General features: G+C 45.0%; 1 protein-coding gene across 4 annotated transcripts in view; it reads right to left on the reverse strand.

The window, feature by feature from the left end:
• Positions 1-16,981, reverse strand: part of PRKG1 (protein kinase cGMP-dependent 1) — a 1,267,967-nt gene that overhangs the window by 995,783 nt on the left and 255,203 nt on the right. The window lies entirely within an intron of this gene.

Raw genomic sequence — 16,981 nt, forward strand, 5'->3', positions numbered from 1 at the left:
GTGTCTGGTCTGCCTTAGAGACAAACAAAACATCACTCTATACTGAAGCATGGAAAGCAGGTAACGCAAAGTGGTCCCCACCCCTCAGCTGCCATAACCAAGTCTCTACAGCAAATGCTGACTTGTCATCTCCCTTGTGTTTGACCCCGTGGGAAATCTGTTGTGAGAGATGAACGCGTAGGTTCACGTGTACCTGTCAAGCGGTCAAAAGAGCTGCCCCTCACTGAAGACATTCTGGAGTTGCCATTCAATTGGTCTAAAGCCTCGGGGATGCCGTGAGTTCTAGAGATCTGCCATCCAACATGGCGCCCACGGCACTCAGGACAACACTGCACTCGGGAGCGTGGCAAGAGTGCAGCTCTCATGTTCTCATCTCCCAAAAGCTGTTTTTATCAGCAACGAGCAAAGATACACGAAGAAATTTGTGAGAGTGACAGAGACGTCTACCATCTTGACCGCGCTCATGGTGCCAGGACTGTATGCGGATGCCCCAAATCCTCACATTGTAGATGTGTGACACGTGTGGGCTTTTGGAAATCAAGTACACCTCACTAAAGCGGTTAAAAAATTATAGCGGGATAAAAGAAGACGACACTGCTACAAGGAGCATTCAGGAAAAGGAAAATCCGTCTACAGAGATGCAGGGAGGCAGTATGTAAGAAGGGAGCACGGGTAAGAGCTCTACGTACGTAGACTCTGGCACCCCCCGCTTTCTCCTCTAGGACAAGGGCACGATGACAGGACCTCCCCACAAGGCCGTTGAGAGGGCTGGAAGGGAGAGGGACACAGAGCTCAACACTCAATGCTCAACACCAGTTCTTCCATTCACTCCTCCCCTGCTCTTCCCCAGGATGAGGTGGGTGAACAGCCTAGCAGGGACACTTCCCGCATACACTTGCACAGTTTTTCCTCACAATTCCACGATCCTCAGAGACGGAGGTTTGCACCATCACTTGTCAAGAATGCAAAGGGACACACGCACCCCAATGTTTATAGCGGCTCTATCTACGACAGCCAAAGTATGGAGAGAGCCCAAATGTCCATCGACTGACAAATGCGTAAAGAAGATGCGGTATATATACGGGGCGCCTGGGGGGCTTAGTCGGTTGAGCATCTGACTTCGGCTCAGGTCATGATCTCACGGTCCGTGAGTTCGAGCCCCGCGTTGGGCTCTGGGCTGACAGCTCGGAGCCTGGAGCCTGCTTCAGATTCCGTGTCCCCCCCGCCTCTGCCCCACCCCTATTGTGCTGTCTCTCTCTGTCTTTCAAAAATGAATAAACATAAAAAAAATTTTTTTAAAGATGTGGTCTATATATATAATGGAATATTACCCGACGATCAAAAAGAATGAAATCTTGCCAGTTGCAACAACGTGGATGAACTAGAGGGTATTATGCTAAGGGAAATAAGTCAGAGAGAAACAGATACGCTATGATTTCATTCATGTGTGGGATTTAAGAAGCACAACAGATGAACAGAGGGGAACGGAAGGAAAAAGAAGATGAAAACAGAGAGGGAGGCAAACCATAAGAGACTCTTAAATACAGAGAACAAACTGAGGGTTGCTGGAGGGGGAAGTCGGTGGGGGCGTGGGCCACATGGCTGATGGGCATTAAGGAGGGCACCTGGGATGAACACCGGGTGTTGTAACGTAAATGATGGAGCGCTGGGTTCTATTCCTGAGACCAATACTACACTGTATGTTAAGTAATTCGAATTTAAATAAATTGAAAGAGACAGGATGGAAAGGCAAAGTGCTCTGCGAAGCTGGGAAATGCCCATACTTCCAGGAAGAAGCGAAGGCGTGTCCGGCCCCCCTGGTAAAGGGGGATTCCCACAACCCCCCCTGCTTCCCATCCCAGGCACGGAGACACTCCACATTCAGAGAAAACCACCACCAAGTTGTTCATCAAAGTCCGAGACCACTTGGGGCATTCCCCAGTCTCCATGAAGGGCCTCTGCCTGTCCGTGACAGGTCACTCCATCACGCAGGGGCCCCCCCTCCCTCGTCCACTGGTTAAACTGATTCCCAGGTCAACGATCCAACGCCACTGGCAGGCACGCATTCACTCTGAGTTCATTCAAACGTGACTGACGGATCCTTGCTCACACGGCACCACCCCAAGGAGCAGACTCGCATACAGGTTTCCCACCGCTGCGCCTCATGCACTCGCTTTTTCTCTCTTGCTGCGATCGAGACAGGTTGAAAGATCTGCACCCTTCCCAGGCTGCACGTGGCCTTCCACCCAAGTGTGGCGCAGGGCAGAGCACGGAAGGGAAGCCAGCGCAGCCCTGAAGTAAAGAGGGTGGAGGGGACAAGCCTCATCTCTGCCACTTCCTACCTGTGAGACACAGGGATGCCAGGAAACCTCTCGGGGTCGCCGTGCGCTTCTCCGTGGAACACAACACCCCAGATGTTTGAGAATGGAACAGTCTAAGAATATGTTCTAAGCTAGGAAGCATTCTCCAACATAAAGTATCACTCTCTCGAATCCACCTGAGCACAGGATGACATTTAGAGTCCGTAACGATATATTTCTCACCAAGCACACAGACATGATCGATATATCTGGTGGCCGGAACGTAAGCTTCGTGATCGGAGCGGTAACGGTCACGTTCACTGGTCCACAGAAGCCTTGCCACCATCCCTCACACAGGGTAGATCCTCAATAGTTACTGCTGAATAAGTGAATGAATGAATACCATCCTTTGTTAAAGATCACGTTTATAATACATACGTTGCTACTTGTGACTCCTGTAATACACATTCACCTGCCCTCCTTTGTTCTTTTTTACTAACAAAAAGGGAATTGGTTTGCAAACAAAAATGAAAAAAAAAAAACTGAGCCTAATGCTTTCTTAAAATCCAAAGCACCACCTAGAAATAGGTCTGAATAAAAATCAGCAGTTAAATTACAGGATACCTTAAATAGCTAAGACAGAAGGAACAATGCACCACCGTTTATAAACAGCAAATAAAAAAATGCCAGTTTCCCAGTTGTATTTTTCTACACACTTTTGAAGACGAGTATTACTTCCACATTTTCTGACATATCCTCTAGATCAAGATACATTTCAAATGAATATTCAGGTACCTTTGTTAATCTAACATTGGTGACACTACACTATATGTAAGCCCTGATATCCACTGATTTGGTTCCATGAGAATGTTTCTTTTCCCTTCTCTTCCCTTCCCTTTCTTTCTTTCCTCCTTCCTTCCTTTTCTTTCTTTCTTTCTTTCTTTCTTTCTTTCTTTCTCTCTCCCTCTCTTTCTTTTTCTTTTCTTTCTTTCTCTCTCTCCCTCTCTTGCTTTCTTTCTTTCTCTCTCTCCTTTTCTTTCTTTCTTTTTTCTTTCTTTCTTTCTTTCTTTCTTTCTTTCTCTCTCTCTCTCTCTCTCTTTCCTTCCTTCCTTCCTTCCTTCCTTCCTTCCTTCCTTCCTTCCTTCCTGTCTTTCTGAGATGTAACTAGCACATAACCCTATATTAATTTCAGGCACAACGTAGTAATTTGATATATATACACATTACAATATGATGACCACAGTGGGTCTAGTTACATCCATCACCATACGTAGTAACAGTTTTGTGTGTGTCTGTGAGAACCTTTAAGATCTACTCTCTTAGCAATGTTCAAATGTACAATACAGTATGAGTCAACTACAGTCACCATGCTGTACATGACATCCCCAAAATTTATTTATAACTGGCGGTTTGTACCTTTTGACTTTCACCCATTTCACACACCTCTCCCCAACCCCTGCCTCTGGCAACCGCCAATCTGTTCTCTGTATCTATGAACCTTTTTTTTTTTTTTAAAGATTCCACATGGGAATGAAATCCTACAGTATTTGGTCTGACTTATTTCATTTAGTGTCATGCCCTCAAGATCCGTGCAGTTGTGGCAAATGGCAGGATTTCCTTCTTTTCTATGGCTGAGTAATACTCTATTGCACGCGTGCGCGTGCGCGCGCGCACACACACACACACACACACACACAATCTTTATCCATTCATCTACTGATGGACACTTAGGTGACACATCTTCCACATCTTCCACATCTTCACTATGGAAGAACATGGGAACACGTGAATGCGGATATCTTTTTGAATTAGTGTTTTTGTTTCCTCCGGATAAATACCCAGAAGTGGAAATGCTGGATCACATGGCGGTTCTTCAATTTCTGGGGGAACCTCCATACTGTTTTCTATAGCGGCCGCACCAGTTTGCATTCCCACCAACAGGGCACGAGGGTTCCCTTCCCTCCACATCCTCACCAACACCTGGCATTTCTTGTCCTTTGGACCCCAGCCATTCTGACAGGTGTGACGGACAGCTCCGTGCAGATTTGATTTGCACTTCCCTGATGGTAAGCGTTGTTGGGCACTTTTTCATGTACTTGTTGGCCATCTGGATGTCTACTTTGGAGAATAGTCTATGCGAGTCTTCTGCCCATTTTTAAATCAGATTGGTGTGGGTGGTGGTTACTGAGTTCTTTATATGGCTTGGATATCAATTCCTTATCAGGTGTGGTTTGCTGATATGGTCTCCCATTCTGTAGGTTGCCTTTTCATTTTGCTGACAGGGATGTGTTTCCTTATTAGCTTTTCCTTATAAGCTGTTCTTCCAAAGTCTTTAGTACACCTCGATTTACTAAAATTTGCTTGTGTCTACTTATTGCGGTGGATGATTTTCAAACGTAAGCTTAGCCGCTATTTCAAATATGGCATTAATTGCCTACCTCTTCTTTTTTTTTTAATATGAAATTTATTGTCAAATTGGTTTCCATACAACACCCAGTGCCCAACCCAACACATGCTGAAACCATCATCGTGCTTTTGTTGTTGTTTAATATATGACCAACTTACATGAGGTCTTCCGTTGCTTTTCATCCCTCTTGACACAGATAAAATTTCACCTTTGTGTATATTATTTTTTCCTTAATCTGACTTGTGTCTTCATTACCCAATTACCAATCCTTCCGATAAATGAATAGTTACATCATCTTCAGAACATCAGGGTTGCTTATATAAGCAGAACGGAATTTGAAACAATTTAATGACAGCATTTCCCTTTACTTGTAATAATTAATTCTTTTCTTCTGTAATTTCTATACAGCCATCCGTACCATGTAAAATTTGTTATACCGTAAAATTACAGTATACAACTATAGTTGTAATAGTGAATGAACCTTAGAACTTTAGGTAGCACTTTATATGCAGCTTTAGATAGTCTGTTTAGATTGACTTCTCCAAATAAATGAATACGTTTCAACAAAGTTCGCTACAGAGTCCATTTCCCTGATGTGGCCAGTTTCCTCCTCAGAAAAATGAAGACAATGAATTAGATTCTACTGCTTACTTTCAGTTCTAAAATACTATGATGGTACAAACCCAATTTTACTGCTAACCCATCTTCTACGAGTACAGTTGTACTTGCTGAAAGAAACCTGAAGTTGAATATACTAATGCCATCATCAAGATTTCACAGACCATTTGGTGGCTCAGTCGGTTGAGTGTTCGACTTCAGCTCAGGTCATGATCTCGCAGTTCGGGAGTTCAAGCCCCACGTCGGGCTCTGTGCTGACAGCTCAGAGCCTGGAGCCTGCTTCTGATTCTGTGTCTCCCTCTCTCTGCCCCTCCCCTGCTCACTCTTTGTCTCTCAAAGATGAATAAATGTTAAAAAAAAAATTTTTTTTAAAGATTTCACAGAACATTTTAAGTTGTAGGTGCCCAAGAGTAATTTTCCAAGAAAACAATGATAGTATGCAAACCGCTCTCTTCAAAACCAAGTATGACCAATATTTTTATTTGTACTTGAAATAAGACCCAGGAGCAACACAGAAATCAACATATATCTTATGCATGTATGAGTATTTCTTTAACCCTGACTTACACTGCCCTGCACAGTAAAGAGAATTTGTATCAATTGGGTATGTGCCACAGATCAATAAGTATCATGGGAAAACTCAGAATGTTTTCAGAAGCAACCCTTAAAGCTTCCCCAACTGAATTCAATTTTTCACCAGGCACAGACACACTCCATCCTTCTAACTTTCCACCTGAGAGTTCATTTCCACCCTTTGATAATGATTGCTAATAAAAATGATGACTCAGTTCAAAGGAATGTAAGCAGTTGTCCACAAACGGAAGATAAAATGAGGGAGATGAGAAACAGTCCAAGCTGAAGTGAACTTCCGGGATTGTTGGAAGATGGACGTTACCATAAGATGTAACCCAAAGCGGGGCGGGGTGGGAAGGGAAGGGAAGGGGGAAGGAAGGAAGGAAGGAAGGAAGGAAGGAAGGAAGGAAGGAAGGAAGGAAGGAAGGAAGGAAGAGAGAGAGAGAGAGAGAGAGAGAGAGAAAGAAAGAAAGAAAGAAAGAAAGAAAGAAAGAAAGAAAGAAAGAAAGAAAGGAACACAGGAAGGAAGAATAAAGAAAGAAAGACAACTCATTTTTGTTTTGAAAAGCACTGCCTTGGAAACAGAAGACAAGAGACATAGGAGAGACTAGGTCATCAGAGCAAAAACGGGGGCAATAAATGTGAGACACAAGACAATGCAACAGAGGATAGTATGCATGCCACTCCACTGGCTCATGGGTTCGTGTCTTCATTCATCCAACAAATGGAGCCACCTTCCTGTGCTGGGCCCTGAGGATGCGAGACAGGTTCAACAACGTCCTGTACTCAGGGTCATTATCTTCCGTCAAACAGGTAAACCACTTTTCACTCCGTACCTTCAATTGGCTATGTATCGTCCAGTGGCTATGTATCTCAACCAAAGACCTCAGTGAACATAATGTGTCCCCTGGGTTTCCCCTGGAATATTTCCTTCTCCTCACATGTGCCTGCAGAAGACCGAGAAAGATGTCTTGCCCATGTAACTCCTACATTTCCTTTCTCTTCTGATTTGAAATCGATGTCTAATTTCCAGAGGCACAATTAATTCCTTTCTCTTCTCGCATTTTAGAGTCCCATGCGAGGGGTAGACGAGGGGAAATAAGTCCAATAAACGCAGTGATGGAAACTGTCAGCATATCCGAGCCATTTCACCAACGCCCTGCAAACCAACTGTGCTCCAAAGCAACCTTGACCGACAGGAATGACCGGGGTCCTTTCGTAGCCTGACTGCCCCTGGCATCCACGGGCACCCAGGTCATGTGGGACCGTACCATTTACTGCTCTATATGCCTTCTCGCTTCTTGCTAAGCCTTTTGGCTCTTCCCTTCACATAATGACGTCTCGTTCTTAGCCTCAAAACCAGGGCTACGAACGCGTGGTCATAAGCCAAATCCAGACGACAGAAATGTCCCGTTTGACCGCCAGGGTGGAAACCCAAAGGCATGCATGCTGTAGCTGCTAGTATTTAAAAACCGAGAGATACGACATAAATGTGCCCGTGTCTAGGTTCTCTTGAATCCTGGGGAGATTTTGGCTACAGGGAAGCAGCAGGGGCTGAATCTTAGTGAATGTAGCAGAGTAAGTGCCCCGCCCCCCGCAACTGACAGCCTTCTACCCTCCTACTGACCACTGACCCCGAGGCCGAGTGCCTGCCACTTATCATTTATTATCATGCTTGCACTGCTGGTTTTCCTGTTGTTTAAAATATTTCCCTCACCGACCTCTGACAGAAAAGTTGAAAAATAAAAGAGGAACCAAGTCCACCCGTGGCTCGTGTGCGGGTGTTTTTGTTTTAATGTCAGCGGTTAGCCAATTTTTTTTTTCCCCCACAAAGGGCCATATAGGAAAAAATGTTAAGCTCTGTTGGTCCTAACTGTGTTACAAGAACTCTGTGAGGGTCCTGCAGCATGAAAGCACTCACAGACACTATGAGAATGAACGGGCCTGCGTTCCAATAAAACTTTATTTACAAAAACAGGCAGCGGGCAGAATTGGGGCCATGGTTCGCCAGCCCTTGTCTGATCCCGCCTGTAGCCTGTATGGATGCTCTAGGCATGTGACCTCTGTGCTATCCCTTTTCAGCTTTATTGTCATTCGAACAAACCATTTCAGTTTCCCTCTCACTTTGGATCCCCTTTGTGAATGCTGGCATTTATTTTATTTTTTTTTAAGTTTACCATTTTTACTTATTTTGAAAGAGAGACAGCGAGCAGGCAGGGGAGGAGGAGAGAGGGAGACAGAATCCCAAGCAGGCTCCACACCGCCAGCACGGAGCCCAATGCGGGGCTCGAACTCACGAACCGCGAGACCATGACGTGAGCCATAATCAAGAGTCAAGTGCTTACACGACTGAGCCACCCGGGCGCCCCCGAATGTTGAAGTCAGCCCACCTTGGGAAGCAGGCGATTGCGGCTCTCAAGGCTGCTGGAATAGGAGCCACACGGCTGTGAATGTGCTGACTCCTTCCTCAACACTGCCAATGCTTCCCGACGGTCTAGTAAAATGATGCACTTGGACACCGATTTTATAGCCTTCGCTATATTTTTCCTCCACCGTCCACACATGAGTTATTTGTTCCAGTCGGTCCGGACTGCTTGATACTTTCTATGTGTAACTCTTACCTTCTTCGCCATCGCTAGATCAGGCTGCATGCTGTCTAGGACAGAAGGAGACCCGCTTAGGGGAGTCTAGTTCTCGCATTGCAAGGCCTTCCTGCCATCATATATTCCCCGTAAAACCCTCCCCAGTTCTTCCAGTTACACTTCAGGTCCACCAGCCCCGGTGTTCCTTCTGCAGGGGCTAGAGCACTTCCATCAGGCTACATCCACGAACTGTCATTTGTTTGGGTCACGAACGGTCGGATATTGGAAACCTGACAGATCCTGCCTGATGCTACCAATAAACGTGTCTGCTCCACTCTGGGGCGGGGGGGGGGGGGGGGGGGAGGGGGGGGTTAACTCTCACACACACGTCTACCCTCCCGTTGAACATCCTTGCCCGGCCGGTCCCCCAGCACTGGTGAACTGGCACGCTGGATTCACCAAAAAAAAGCTAAACTCGTCACGAACCAAGGAGCACAGACAATGCGCACAACTCGAAATTCCTTTTAACTACCACGACTGGGCGACCTTAATGCCTGACCTAGACGACTCACATTTCTAAAAATAGCAGCCCGGCGGGGGGACAAAGGGGGTAGGCTTGTGGCTGAAGGTTACACCGGCACTTGCGTGGCCATTGGCACCTCTGCGACATGCAAGAGGGGCCCGGATGTCATTGTGTGATCAACTCAATCTCAACCAAAAATGCTGTGAAAATCCTGCGGCCTGAGGAAGCCCCTGGCATTCAGAGTATAAAATTCTAATGGGAAGCTCCCGTCAGATGTGTGCTGTCTTACTGGCCTAAGTTCTCCTGTTCGATATGAAAGCGAAAAAGAAATCTGTCTGCACTACAAGGCTTTTGCCACATTCCTGTTGCTAAGCAAAGGGAAGCAAGGGATCCAGGGGAAGCTGAGGGCTGTGAATCAGGGGCAGTAAAATTCTAATCACCTCTCAGTGTTACGCTTGGCTGACAGGCTGAGGGAGGGAAGGGCGGCATCTAAATCGGTTTCGTCCACAGGCTCAGGAACGTAGTCACGGTATTCACCAAGGAGACGGCTTCCACGGTGAAGTTTTACAGTTAGAAAGATAGGATCTCAGTTGTAGGAAAGAAATGATAAGGTAACCTCCAGCTGCCTTGATGAGCTGTCTAGGGTCATTTTTTTTTTCCAGTAAGTGGTTATAAACCAGCTGCATAATAGAAGAATTAAGACAAGTCGAGCATCAGTTTCTTCTGCAAGGGCAGTAACGTCATCTATCTTAAGAAGGTTTTCATTGCAAATGTGCTAACACAAAGTCTTTTTTTTTTCCTAGTAATTGGAAGATATAGAAGTTTAAAACTTATGAAAGAATACAGGAGCCTTACGGTGATTCATGCCCACAAGGGTCCTTTTTAGGACATTTCAGGTAAAGAGAAATTAAAGAGGACCTTTGGGTTCTTTGAAACAGATACACCCCCTGCCCCTAGGCAAGGGGGTGGGGAGGCAGAAAGAAAAACAGAGAAAAAGAGAGAGAGAGAGAGAGAGAGAGAGAGCGGGCCTCTTTGAGCAATCTATAAATAAATATGATCTATTTTGCATATCCCCCTGGACAGGAAGGTAGGTAGACTCAGGAATAATATGGAAATTTCAGGCTACCTGCAGTCAACTGTTATCTTGAACTCACCTTGGCAACATAAATGGCGAAAAAGAAAGAAAGGGAATAATCCTACATCACATTCACATGCTGGGTTTTCTGCCTTTTGGTTTGACACACAAAGCAAATAAATTATCATGAAGTTAATAACAAGTCTTGATTAGTGCCATAGATATTACCTGTTAGGGAAAGCTTCTGTGATGCATTTTTAAAATATTCATGTTGCTCTTTCCTGAGAAATTTTTATCAACTATGCATTAATAGGTCCTCAAGAAAAAAAGAAGAAGAAATGAGAAAAAGAAAAAAAGCCATCTGAACAGTGGCCCAAGAAAGAGGTTACTGTGCCCCCATCCTAGGAAAAAACCGTCAAAAATCACATTTGTTTATGTGTCTACTATACTTTAGTAAAAAGTAAATCAATAATGTAAACAAAAATTACATCTGTTTTGAAACAACCATACCATACCCGACTGTCTTTATTCTAAGGATATGTATTTACTAAAGCAATGGAAAGAACTAGAATTTTACCAGGAAGGTGAGAGAGGGAAATATTAGCAGTCAAATCATAGCCTCCTCCAAGTGCAGTTACCTTTTCCCAACCCTACTCCCCTAGAAGGGTATCTATTTTTTTTTCATGTTTATTTATTTTGATAAAGAGAGAGAAAGCGGGGAAGGGGCAGACAGAGAGACAGAGGATCCCAAGCAGGCTCCGAGCTGTCAGCGCAGAGCCCCGTACAGGTCTTGAACCCAGGAACCATGAGATCATGACCTGAGCCTAAATCAAGAGTCAGATGCTTAACCGACTGAGCCCCTCCAGGCGCCTCTAGAAGGGTATTTATTGATATCTACCAACGAATTAGCATCTCCAAGTCCATTACTATCAGGTACTCTTCTCCTTGTTCACAGGGGTATCAGAAAACACCGTGCCAGATGCTCACAGGTATGACGGGGAACAAAACCGCCCATTCCACAACCAAAGGCCATCAGGAGAGAGTTAATTACAGTCTTCACAAGCAATAAATCAATGACCGGAAAATAGCTCATCTACAGAGAAGCAGATGGCTTGCACAGGTCCCTGCACAAAGGATGAGTCCAAGGGAGGAAGTTCATGGGGGAGTGGCCGAGTGCTTGCAGGAACGCCAGAGCAGGGACCAGCAATCAGGTCAACAGAGCGGTGCAGGGAACAGTCATCCTAAGCCCTGACCAGGGCAGGAACCTTCTATTGGCTATTCTGGCTTCATATCGGTTCCAAGGGCAGATCTTTACCCACGCCCCCCCGCCAGCCCATCAGGCCAGTGGTCAGACTCTGCACTGTCCCTTATCAGTTCCCTCAAACATGGCCACATGTAAATAGTCCCTTTCTTCAACGCTTCTCAAACTTCCCTGCTTGAATGTGCAGTTCCTTACGGAGTCCTCTCACTGACCCATCGTCTAAATCACGAATGAAAGGATTAGCACAGCCACACCAAGGCCAAGGGCCCCACAACCCACCAAAAGGAAGAAGCCTCCCTTTTGATTGATGTCTACCAGCTAATTAGCATTTCCAAGTCTCAATGTATTAGCGTCATGCCCATATTTCTTGTTCAACAAATCTGTCACCGACGATCCCGCCAAACAGTCACAGAAAACCAATATACGAGATCAAGTCCAAGGCACGTGTGTGTCTACTGTGTTTCTAGCCTCCCAGGTGGATTTCCTCTTTCAAAAAGGGAAATGAAATTGTTAGTCTGATCTTTCTCAGCAAATCCACGGTGGTCTCGGTCTCATCTCCGACTTCGTTAGTGCTCGCCATCTCTTTTCATTAATCGGTTCCAGATTCTTGCTCACAACGGCATCAAGCTACCAATCTAATTTGTCTACAAATCAGCGAATTGAGTTTCGTTTTAAAAATGACATCCACCTTTGGCCAAGTACAATCTTCGTGTTCCTCCCCTGTTCCTTACAACTCTACAAAGTAACAGAAATCAATAGAGTATTGTGTGTACCACTCTGTTCTGTAATTAACTTGTCTCATGACAGCTTTATGCCCTAGACTGGGAGCCCTTGAGGGCAAGGACTGTATCTTATGCATCTTGACATCGTGGGCACCCAGCAAAACGTCAGGGCATTATACATTCATAATCGCAGTTCACCGAATTAAATTGAATTAAATGCAGTGTTTTTTAAATTTTCTCACATCCTTGGGCTTTTTTCCTCTTGTAAATATTATGTTTTATCCAACCCAGTATTTACGTCCTCTGATCAAGAAACTGTCATGTGTTGGGGGAAGACAAGTATGACTCCTTCCTGAGAGGACCCTGTGGTAGAAACATCCCATTACCTTCTCTCTTCTTGTCCCGAACAGAGTTATAAGGCCTTTCTTATCGTGAGCATTTCAGCCTTTGACACATTTCCTACAGCATCCACACCTGTGCTTGGTTACCCGGCTCTTCTCCCGACATCGTGTCCTTTTTCCTCTGTGTGATCATTAGGGACCTTCTCAGCCAGTCATCGATGCACGGTAGCTTCCCTGTCCTTCCCCACGATCATTCGCTGTTATTCTATTTGAATTTCAGGTATGAGAGTCTGCCAACTTACCCAGCAGTCTTTTCGTTTCAGGCCAAAGGGCTGTGCTCCACTCTTTCCTTTTCTTTGGCCCAGATGGCGAACATTATTTTCCACTGGCGATGATGTGGAGCATCGGGGTCCAAGGCTTTAAATACAGGTCGTGCAGATAGAGCAGTTGAGAATATCGACTTTGGACTACTGAATCGCTGATGCATTTAAGGGCATTTTCATTTGCTCAGTCAAGCCCTCCTCCAGTTTGAGGAAGGCGGGGGTGGGGGACTGGCGGGGAGAATTATCACCTCTGCCTCTGAACTTCTACAGGTTGTCAGATTTGGGCTCTGATCGTCTGAAAGGACAGGATCCGGCAGGAAGAGGAGGTGACAAGAATCACAAGCTAAAACAACATCTGTCATGTGAAGTGTGACATTTACTGTCACTTTATAGGTTTGGGTTTGCCAGGTCATCTGTCCAGCTGTTTATCCCTGCCTCCTGAGAAGCTACACTGGGCTACCTAGAGAGGACAGAGTTCTGGCCCCAATTTTGCCACTAACTCACTGATCTGAAGCAGGAAACTTTATCTCCCCCGGGTTGAGTATCCTCCTCTTAAAACTGTGTGAGCTGTAGTCAATGTTCGCTAACGTCTTTCCTAGCTCGGGTATCCTCAAAAGATATAGCAAAATTAATATAACTGTAGAAGGAGGAACTATTACGGATGGAATTACTATTTAAAAAAAAAGAAATACTAAGAACCCCTGATGGGGCTTTCTGTGTCTATAGAAAAGATGTAGACTTTTGTTTTATAATTGTATTGAAAGAGATTCATCCCCAAGCTAGCCTAGTTCTGGTCTAGAATCTTCGCCTTGGATCCTGAAGAGGTCAGTACTTTCATTTTCCCAACCAATTAGCCCTGTAAGTAGAGAGCTTTCTTCAACTAACTACCAGGGCCGTTCTGGCATTTTCCATCTACGCTACACAAAGGAGGTCTCTCCTGGTATTCGTGGTGGTATTTCGTTTGATATCTTTCAAGTTCCTACATCATTCTGTCTTGGGTAGAGGGCATTCCTTCAACGAAATAAATATATACTGAACACTCTGGTGGAAACATTTTCTTGGGCACTAAAAAGGCCACAAAGATTTGAAAGATCGAGTTCCCAGCCTCAGGAGCTCTGCGGTCTTGTTAGAGGAGAGTTAGATAAGACACATTTAAAGTATGGGAGCTATAAGGCTACAGATGCTACAGCGTGGGAAGGGGCATTTGTTACAAATCCACAAGACTTAATAACATTTTATCTAGCAAGGCTGATGCTGAGGGCTGCAGGAGAAAGAAACAATCTTAAAAACAAAGATGCAGCTATAAGAAAGCCCCGTCATGCCTATGAGACAGCAGTAATTCAATTTGGGTGTGCTGCACTTAGCCGAGTAAAGGAGAGAGAAGCCTGGAATCGTTCCCAAGCATTGCGAGGTGGGACCCGAGACGGGCAACGTGGCATCTAGCTGCTATGTGACAGTTCAACCACAGCCCCGTTCATTCCGCAGGACACATGGAGCCCCTGTGCTGCACCAGGCAGGGGAGAGTCTTTAATGTGTGAACGGCAATGCTCATTCGTGATGGCCTCCCAGACAGCACAGGCTTCCCGGCTCCTGACAGCAGAATGTTCCTAGGAAACTTGTGCTAAGCCAAAATGGTGCAAAGAAGCAATCGCGGTTTTGGAAAAGCGAAAACCCCCTTCTAGTTTCTTCTGCTCGTGAAAACGGGTGCTGACACAGGTCTTCGGCAAAGCAAAGTGGTAGAAAGCTAAGCGCAGGTACGGGGAGGGGGTGGGGGGGGCTGGACCCGCCGCGATGTGGAAAACTGGAAACCACATGGGCAATGCTTCAGTACCTGCCTTAGGCCTTCAGTTACCGATAGCCAATATGTTCTGGAAGTTTCCACGTGCCGGGCTCTGTGTGACACACATTTCAAGAATAAGTGGACTAGCATACAAGCCTCGTGAGGTTGGCACTGTTACCCACACCCCCCTCCCTCCCCACCCCCCGCCAGCTGATGGCCGGAGAGCTGAGGCTCCCGGGCGGCCACCGGCCTGCTTGAGGTTACGATGCTCTAAAGTCCCAGGAGCGGAATTCAAAACCCAGGACGGTCGCATTCTGGAACTCGACTTTCCACGACTGGTACAGCCCCGCTTTTCACCTCTTCTACACTGCACAGCAATGCCACGGCCCTCGGCGGAAAGCGGCAGAAAGGAGACGGGAGAGCACCGTTTGTGGTCCCCGGGGTCTCTGCGGGGACCCGCCCTGCACTCATGCTGGCATCGAACGCGCTGTCCTCACTCCCTTTCTCGGCACAGAGGAAGGTGTAAAGATATTTTTAAAGTTGGAAATATTTTCACACATTATCCAAATGTGCAAAAACCCGAAATGCCTAATGCCTTTGATTTAGCTGTTTGGCTAAGTGTGTTTTTCATAACCTCCTTACACAGGCGGTAGAATGAAAATCTGGGGAGCCCCAGTTTGAACTTGTATATATACTTGTGAGTGCGCTATTTAGGGTCAGAAGGTGTTAAAACCGGTTCCCAGCGACTTATTTTTGTGTTTTCTTTTTTTAAAAACTCAAGAAATCTGGCATGTTGCTATATTGTTTTTCTACGTTCCAATATTTCCATCATTTACTTCTGGTTTCTGGGTTACAGATGCTATTTAAGAACCGGTTTCTTTTTGCAAGGTTAGAGAGGGTGTGAGCTGATATTTTAGCTAAGAACAGAAATTCTATTTTAATTTCTTTCTACCGAGCAGCTGGCCAAACTCCAATTTTCTAATTTGTTGATCATGTTTTCCAAAACCATAGTTATTTTCCAAAGAGACCTTTTTCAGTTTTTTTAACCCCAAATCCTTTTTTTGTTAAGCTTCCCCCCCCCCCCCCCCCATTGATTATCTGAAGCTTGCTATCTTCAATGTTGATTTTACCACCGGGTCTGGGGTACATACATGCCGTGTGAGGAAAACATTTAAAAATTATTTTGATTTTTTTAATGTTTATTTATTTTTGAGACAGAGAGAGACAGAACATGAGCAGGGAGGGGCAGAGAGAGAGGGAGACAGAGAATCTGAAGCCGGCTCCAGGCTCCGAGCTGTCAGCACAGAGCCCGACGCAGGACTTGAAATCACAAACTGTGAGATCATGACCTGAGCCAAAGTTGGACACTTAACTGACTGAGCCACCCAGGTGCCCCTAAAAATTATTTTAGAATGAAGCCAATAATTTGTCTAGTTATAAATGTATTTAAACTTGAGGACCATGTTCCAGAATTTTTACAGCAGCCCTTTATATTTTAAATGTGAAAGCCTTATGTTGAAACCATGTGTAAAAAAACATTTTTAAATAGCAACAAAATTGTCCACAGTGATCTGACAACTACAGCAATGAAAACTGGCTGTTCTCTAACATTTGGGGAGTCTGTTATTCTATTCTGACTTGCAGGTGAATGCGTGCTTTCTACACTATTGTGAAAAAAAAAATCATGCTTCCTACTAAAGCACCAGGAGTGAGACAGTGAGTTACAATAATTCTTACCCTTGACTGTTAGCAGTATACAGGTAAGTTTTTAAAAATGGAAAAAAAAAAATCAAAATATGTATCTTATGGTTTAACAACGAGCAACTCCAATGAGATCTTATTTTCTCCACATGGAAAACACGAAAGGATATGTCAAGATAAATACTATACATATGAGTAAGTGAGATAAATCTGGAATTCACTTGCAGCCATTCTACCACCCAACCCTCTAACCAACAACCGAAAGTCTCAGGGCCTTGAACTTGCTTGGGTTCAAGCTCAGAAACACTGAAGTCAACAGGATATTATTTCCTTTATTGTAAACTTGTAATGAGAAAAATAATTATCACTTGTGTCACAAGTGCTTGTGATTTCTTAATCAGAATTTTCTCTCTTTGTAGACAGACAGGTACTGTGGTGAGCATTTTATTTTTATCAGGACATTTTCCTTTACTTAGTGAGATCATGACATGAGCCAAAATCAAGAGTTGGATGCTTAACTGACTGAGCCACCCAGGCACCCTGACAGGTATCAATCTTTAAAATATATCTTCGTTTTCATGTTTGCTTGTCACTTTTTCTATCGGGAAAAAAAAAAAATTCTCGACTCACCTGAGTGGCTCAGTCAGTTAAGCGTCCGACTTTGGCTCAGGTCACGACCTCACAGTTCCTGAGTTTGAGCCCCGCATCGGGCTTTGGGCTGACAGCTCAGAGCCTGGAGCCCACTTCGGATTCTGTGTCTCCCTCTGTGTACCCC

This window comes from Puma concolor, chromosome D2, assembly GCF_028749965.1.
Source record: "Puma concolor isolate L17-30 chromosome D2, mPumCon1.1.hap2, whole genome shotgun sequence".
Lineage (NCBI taxonomy): Eukaryota > Metazoa > Chordata > Mammalia > Carnivora > Felidae > Puma > Puma concolor.